Genomic DNA, 8,053 nt, shown 5'->3' with positions numbered 1-8,053 from the left:
ACAGTTTTAAACCAAATTGGTAGGAGAGTTTCAATAATTAACACATTGCATACGTTCTTCTTAGTGGTTAATTGCTGTACAAGATGTGGACATGATATCCTATTTACAAACACTATTAGAATAAATCCCTCTATTCATTAAGAGAATGTAACTATATATCTATCCTAACCATTTTGAATATACAGATACCAAATGGACATTCATCTGTATCCCCTTTTTTGTTTAGTTCCATTATTTGAATAGTATAGGTGTGTAAACTCAGCAAAATATTCTAAAAGTGTCCAGTATCCCATAACAGTATTGGGTCTTCCACTTGACTGGCAGTGTCAGAAATTGTTGACCTGAGTCTCCACCAACTCAACATAACAGCATGACTTTACTTCTTATACTTCATTTTTATACTTTTCTGCTGGATGGTTAAGACCATGATAAAGCAAGACCTATGCAACAAAAGTAAAAAATTCACTTTCTAGTCGATGGTATACTTCCTGTTTTGGCAGGAAGAGGGTGATAATTAACAGGTAAAGTTAGGATTCTGGAAAAATTCTACATGCCTTGCTGCCTTCCAGCTTCTGCTCTGAGATCTGTCTTATCCTATCCTAGCCTAACCTGTTCCATCCCATCAGATTCATCCCGTCCCGTCCCATCCCATCCCATCCCATCCCGTCCCATCCCATCCCATCCCATCCCATCCCATCCCATCCCATCCCACCCCACCCTACCCCACCCCATACTGTCCCGTCCCATCCGATCCCATCCTGTCCCGTTCGGTCCCATCCCATCCCATCCCGTCCCGTCCAGTCCCATCCCGTCCCGTCCCATCTGATCCCATCCCATCCATTCCTGGAGGCTGTCCAGACTGTCCTGTCCAGGCATCTCTCAACCTCCTTCAAGTTTCCAGTTATCAGGATTTTCCTGGGGCTAAGCAGGAGTGAGTGTAGGGCCAGTTGGGGGAGTGCTATTTTGTCTTTTGTAGTTCCCCTTTTCCTTTCAGGTGGATGGATGGCATCAGATCACCATGAATTCATCATAGCTTTGTGGCATATATTGTGAGTAGTGGCTGGACCTGGAGATTGACCACACATGTGGGGCTGGAGCAAGGCCTGTCAGAGAATAAAGAGCACCCAAGGCAAACTACATGAGCAAGCTGCTGTTGCTCCAAGAAAGCATGGTGCCTCAAGATATCATGCAGGCAGGTTGTTAGGCAGAGGGGTGTCAGGTGACATCAACCTGCCAAGTGTATAAAAAAACACTGCTGTGGTTGAGGAGTTCCTTTCTTTCCATCTGGAGAGGGGGTGTCACCTGACCTCAGCTTTCTGTTTTCTGACTCATCTTTATTTCACCATCCTTCTACCATTGTCCCCCCAGAACTTTGAGAGCTGTGGTGGATGTGATGTATTCTGGGTCCCATGGAATTTGGCCTGTGATGCTAAAACTCTTATCCAATCTCTTGTATTTTACAAAATTTTTTATTCTTTTTTTTTTTTTTTTCCAGTACCAGGGATTGAACTCAGGCCCTTGCACTTGCCAGGCAAGCGCTTATTCTACTGAATCATCTCCCCAGCCCTTCTTTTATCCTTTCAATTGCCTGACTCTTGCTACTTAAAAATTATGGCTTTTAAGCCTGTTGTCTCCACTCTTGCTGCACAAAAATGAATTTGAGAACTAAAAAATCTGGCATATGAAATTTCACTTCTCTCCAGAGTCCTTTCTCCATGGGAAGTGCACAGCGAAGGACCTTACTGATGCTCACTTACCCACTTTTACCTGGAACCCCTAGTTATAGAAGTTAGCTTGAGTTTACTTTTCTCTTTTTTTCTTTCCTTCTATTTTCCAAACTACCTCTTGGTTCATTTTCCCTCTTCAAGCTATTCATCATAGTGGCTTCTCTGCTGCCACTTACTTATGTGTACAAGAATCTAAGTCACATTTCAACATATGCTCTATTGCAAAAATGTGTAAATGCAATTTGGACACAAATAAGATCTATCTTATTTTCCACAAAGAAGGCAATGGTAGAAATAGACAGCATATTCTGGGAAGTCATAGGATTGGGAAGTGATTGTAATGACAATGGAAAGTGGATTGTGTAGAAATAATAGATCCTGTACACACTATGGGACTAAAAATTGTGCCTGAGGGGAAAGAATGAGGATGCTAGTAGTTGTCAGGTCTGTAATGAACTTGTGTATTTTTACTTTTTAAAAAAATTATTTATTTATTTATTTGATACAGGGTCTCACTATGCAGCTTGGACTCATAGTGATCCTCCTGTCTCAGCATTCCCAGTGCTGGGATAACAGGCATGTGTCACCACTCTTGGTTTCAGTGACTGGCATGGCATGCCCAGAGTGGGACCAGTATGGCATGTGGTACTCCAGATCAAACTCAGGTCCTTGTGCTTGTTGGACAGGCACTTGGATTATGAAGCTATCTCCCGAGCCCTGATTTACTTTTTAAAATTTGCTAATACATACAAACAGAAAAATTGTCCAGATTTATGGAGTACCATGTGATGTTTCAAGATACATTGTGTTAGGTTCAGGTCAGGGTATGTATATCTAGAACTTGTCTTTTCAATATTGTTATTATTTATTCTTAACTAGAGGCTGTTGTGTTGTGTACAATGGAATTGGGAGACAGGAGAGGACAGTGATTAAGAACTGGAAATCATAAGCCAGGAAGTCAGGAACTGGAATCCCAGATTCTGCTCTTTAAGGGGTGTTCTTTAAGGGGGGGGCATGCTTCTTAACCATCAAAGTTCTTGCAACTGAAGTGGACAAGCATCCATCTGTGTCACCTGGACCTTGTTAAAACTCAGAATCTCAGTCTCTGTCTCATGTCTGTGCATTGTGAAAAACCCCTATGTGTATTTTGTACAATAGGAAAATAGTCCAAAGGAACAAGGAGGGTGGAAGAGAAAAGGGAAGAGGAAATGAGATGCACAAAGATATGCCACATATAGGAATGTTATAATCCCAATTGATGTAAATATGATAAGGCATTTTTTTATTTTTACTTTTTTGTGGAACTGGGGATTGAGATAAGGCATAATCTGTGCTAAGACAAATAGTATCAGCAACCACTTTTGTTGATCAAAAAATCAGAGGAGGAGGGGAAGGAGGGGATAGAGGAAGAGGTAAGGGATATAAAAACAAGCTGTAAAAGTAATCTTTACTGAAATATAAGTAATAAATGGATAAATACAAACGATAAACATACATATATAAATATATATAATAATTATAATAATTTGGAAAATCAAAATATAGAGCTAGGAATGATATCAGAGAGCAGTTGGGAAGATGAAATGGCCTAATGTATGTCCAACACCAGGCAAGTGCTTTATAAATGTTCAGTGATGAACATTATGGTTGAGGTTGAGCATTCTTCTCATTAGAAGAATAACTTTGGCAAGATAGCTCTTGGTGGGCGAGTAGGTCTATGTTTGAGGTGTAGCTAAAGAGGTCAGCTAGAGGGAAAAGAGTGGCTGGCTTGGCTGGGGTTCCCTTAGGGATGGATCCTTTTTCCTTAGACAACCTTTCTTTCAGGACATGGCCAATGTTGGAGTCTCAACACCAGTCAAAGCTTTTTCTGTTCACTCTGGCCCCTTAAAGTTCTAGACATTGTGAAGGATTTCTTTGGCACACCTGTAAAAGTAGATGGACTCACTGAAGACATTTGAATTTTTTTTTTCATTTTTTAAAGAGAATAAAAAACAGTAAAAAAATTAGAAATGACATAGAATTTCACTGTACATAATAATAGGAATTCAACAATGGTTGTTATATTGTGTAATGTTGTCTTTAAATTAGTAGTTTAGATTACCAGATGTCTCAGTTTCTGTTTTCTCTTTGCTGGGACAGATACGTGACACCCAAAATGAAGGAAGAAAAGGTTTATATAGTTCACAGTTATCAGCTGGCTGCAAGACAGAGTGGTACATGGCAGAGGGCAGCAGTTCATGGCAGCAGTGAAGAGCAAGAGCAAAAGGGAGGCATAGCAGCAACAATGGCTTCAGGGAGCAAGTCTTCCCCTACTCCTTATCTGCTCCAGGCTGGGTGTAGCACTCACACCCATAATCCCAGCAGTACTCAGACCTGTAAGGCTAGCCTTGGATCATGAATGAATCACAAAATCTAGATCCATGCCCCAATGGCTGCATGAAGTTTTTTTCAGGGGGAGGGGGCAAATACGCACAAACCATAACACTAGATCATCAAAAATTGGTCAAAAAGTTAAAAGACATTAAAAGGAGAAGAGAAAAAATTAAGCATTAACTGCTCTTTCCAATAACCCAGCAGCAATCAACACTAGAGTTACCCAAGCTATCCTGTGTATATGCTTAAATACATTTTTCCTTGTTTTTTTCTTTTGTTCTTCTCCTCATCCCAGTTTTACCTTCCCTTTGAACAGATTCTTTCCCTTTTACAGTATCTATTGTACCTTTCAGATGTTTACTTTTTCAGATTCTTACACTAGTGAGATCACATGATGTTTGCACCCATGGGTCAGATTTATTTCCCTTACTGGTACAGTCTCTGGTTTCATTCATTGACTTTATAAAAGGCAATAAGATTATAAAATAGCTTATAAAACTTCAAGTTTATCTTTTTGTAGTTGAGTAATATTCCATTATATAAAGATACCACATCTTTTTAAACAATAATTTTATTGAGAAATAAATAGCTATGAGACAGTTTCAAAACCAATTAGTAGGGGCTGGTGGGATGGCTCGGTGGTCTGGAGCACCTACTTAGAACAAGCGAAGCTGAGCAAAGCACAGGGACCGCGGTTCGATCCCCCAGCACCACATGTCAGCCAGCCCTGCACCCTGGTGGGCTGAGCTGACCACACACACACACACACACACACACACACACACACACACACACACTAAATAGATAAATAAATAGATAAATAAATAAATAATTTTTTTAAAAAACCGATTAATAGGACAGTTTCAGTAATTAATACATTGCATATTGTTGTTTTCTTAGTGGTTATTCATAGTATAAGATGCAGAAATAATATCCTGTCCACAAACACTATTAGTACAAATCTATTCATTTGACTAAGAGAAAGCAGCTGTATATCTATCCTGTTTTGAATATACAGATACAAAATGGTCCTTCATTTGTATCCCTTTTTTTTTAGTTTTGTCAGAGATGGGTATTCCATTGTCATTTAAATATTGTAGCTGCATGAATTCAGCAAAATATTCCAATATAGTCCAGTAGTCCATAATAGTAGTGAGTTATCTGTAGGACTGGCAATGTCAGAAGTTGTTGACTTGAACCTTGCACAGCTCAGAATATTAATATGGTTTTACTTTTTATACTTTATTTTTATACTTTTCTGCTGGATGGTTAAGATCAAGATAAAACAAGACCTACATTACAAGAAATGTAACTTTTGTATCTGACAAGGTCAGTCAAAGCCCCTCAGGATTTACCCTGAAACTCTATACTGCACAGTTTGTAGATCTTTTGTCAGTGTCAGTAATGTGGATGAGTCATGGCCATTGCTTGAACAGTTTGTTCTCTGTGAAAGCCTGAGGGAATGTTTTCTCTCCATGTGACTCCCCTTAGGCACACTCTACATCATCAATCACTTTCTTTTGTGGCCTCATAATCTCCTTGATCAGAAAATTTGGGACACATCTGAGTTACATGATGTTCCAGTACAGGTTCTTCTATGTCCTGAGTCTTCATGGACCTTGAAAGGCTAGGGACAACATGTTGGTTGTCCTTGCTGCTTTTCTTTTTCTCTAATGTTTGGTCTGAAACTTAAGTAGTTAACCCTACAGAAGAGAAGCTTATTATTATTACCCTACAGCATAGGCAGTTGAGCTTAACTTTACTATCTGTCTGAATATTTTTATCCATTCTTCAGTTGATGGGCATCTGGGTTGTTTCCAAGATTTAGACATGACCAATTGAACTGCTATAAACATATATCCTGGTGGTATGATGTTTTCAGTTTTTCTGGAAAAATACTCAGGAGGGGTATAGCTAGATTGAATAGGACCTTCAATTCTAGCTTTTTGAGGAATCTCCACATTACTACTAAAGACATTTAAGTGCTTTCAATAGACAGGCTTTAGTATTAAATACAAATAGAGGCACTGGATTTTAACCTGGAACCCAAATGTTCATTTGAATTTTTCTTAAATTGGTGGAACTCCTAAATGCATAACTTTTGGAAGAATAAATGGTAAAGATGTTATTCCTGTTGTTTCTATGACGACAGATATGCTTCATGGAATATATCCATCATGCATGGTCCTGAACCATCTGGTTTCTGAGTCCTTAGTGAAAACCCTCCAGGAATGAGGTGTAGGTAAACTTTAATCAGTTTTATAATTACTGTAGTCCTTGCAGAAATTATTTAACTTGATTTTGCAGCTGCTTCGATATAAGGCCCTGAGGTCTTATTAGAGATTTTATTGCCACTTTTAAGGAGCAGTTTAAGAATCATTATTCTACATTAGCTGCAGATGCCACTGTTTCTGTTTTAGGTCCTGAGACGAGGTCATAGTGACATCACACAGCGATGGAGAAAGGTCAAAGTTATTTTTTCCAAGTGACTCTGTCAAATATAAAAATTAACCAAACTTTGAGGTAGGTTTTATGTATTGGTAATGTATATTTGTGTAAGAGTTTCTGTCAAAACAGGGATTAAAGATAAATGTATCTAATTAAAAGAACATTTTCTTAGAGCTCCTGGTAATAGATACCTCTTTGTGAGGTCTGAGGTATGGCTTTCTTTAGGAACTGATGCAATTTGTGTGATTGACACTGAAGAGGAGAGGTGACTTGATCTTCTGAAAATCAAACAGGAGTCTCAGCTCCGTCCAGGGTGACTTTTAAGGAAATAACCCAAGTCATGGTTAGGTAAAGTTTGCTTATGTGGGGTTATATAAAATGCACATGCCTAGCCTACTTCTGACCTTTCATGCCACCAAATAATTTTCCCCTTCAGGGTTCTAAGCAAATTTGCTGTTAGCAAGTGGAATACCTTAAAATGTGCTAGATGAGTCAATATATTTCGAACTGAACATTAGATAATTAAAAAGTAAAAGCTTTCAGCATTTATTTAGGTAATTTTTGTTTTCTTTTACCCTAAAGTGGACTTCTGCTGTTAAGGGATATGTTTTTGGCATCTCTGTGTTTTATTATTTATTTTCATTTTCTTTCATTTATTCATTTTTTTCTTTTAAAAATTTTATATTTTTATTAAGACATGTATAGTGCCTAATAATTACATTCTTTGTGCGGATTTGGTACATATACAAAGATATTTTAATCCATTTGCCCACCTTTCTGCTCTCATTCACCTCTCTTCCCCTCCATCTTAGTTTCCTTCCCTTTTGCAAAAGCCCAATCTCCATGTTTCCTATTATGAATCCTATTATTCATTTTGTTCTAGATTTGTACTTTGGGTCTCTCTCTCTCTCTCTCTCTCTCTCTCTCTCTCTCTCTCTCTCTCTCACACACACACACATACACACAATGCATATTATTTTCTTAGTGATTATTCATAGTACAAGATGCAGACATGATATCCTGTCCAAACGCTATTAGTACTAATCTTTCTTCTCATAGAATTAAGAGAAAGTGAGACCCAGTCCTAACCCAGGTCCGGTGAGTGTGTAGAGAACTTCCTGCTAACCTGCACCGGTGGGATCAGTCCCAGCCCAGGCGCAGTGTGGGCCAGACCCTCTCCCGCACCCTCGGGCCGCCCCCACCACTCCAACATACGTCCTCACCCCTCCCGCCCAGTAGGAATTTCTGCTGACTTCCTGGAACCCCCAGACCCAGTCCTAGCCCAGGTCCGGTGAGTGAGTGGAGAGCTTCCTGCTAACCTGCGCCGGCAGGACCAGTCCCAGCCCAGGCGCAGCATGGGCCGGACCCTCTCCCGTCCCCTCGGGCCGCCCCCCACCACTCCGCCGTACATCCCCACCCCTCCCGACGAGTAGGAATTTCTGCCGACTTGCGGGAACCCCTAGACCCAGCCCTAGCACAGGTCCGGTGAGTGTGTGGAGAGCTTC

This window comes from Octodon degus, unplaced genomic scaffold (genome assembly GCF_000260255.1).
Source record: "Octodon degus isolate 3935 unplaced genomic scaffold, OctDeg1.0 scaffold00134, whole genome shotgun sequence".
NCBI classification, from domain to species: domain Eukaryota; kingdom Metazoa; phylum Chordata; class Mammalia; order Rodentia; family Octodontidae; genus Octodon; species Octodon degus.
This window is presented reverse-complemented; position numbering follows the sequence as displayed.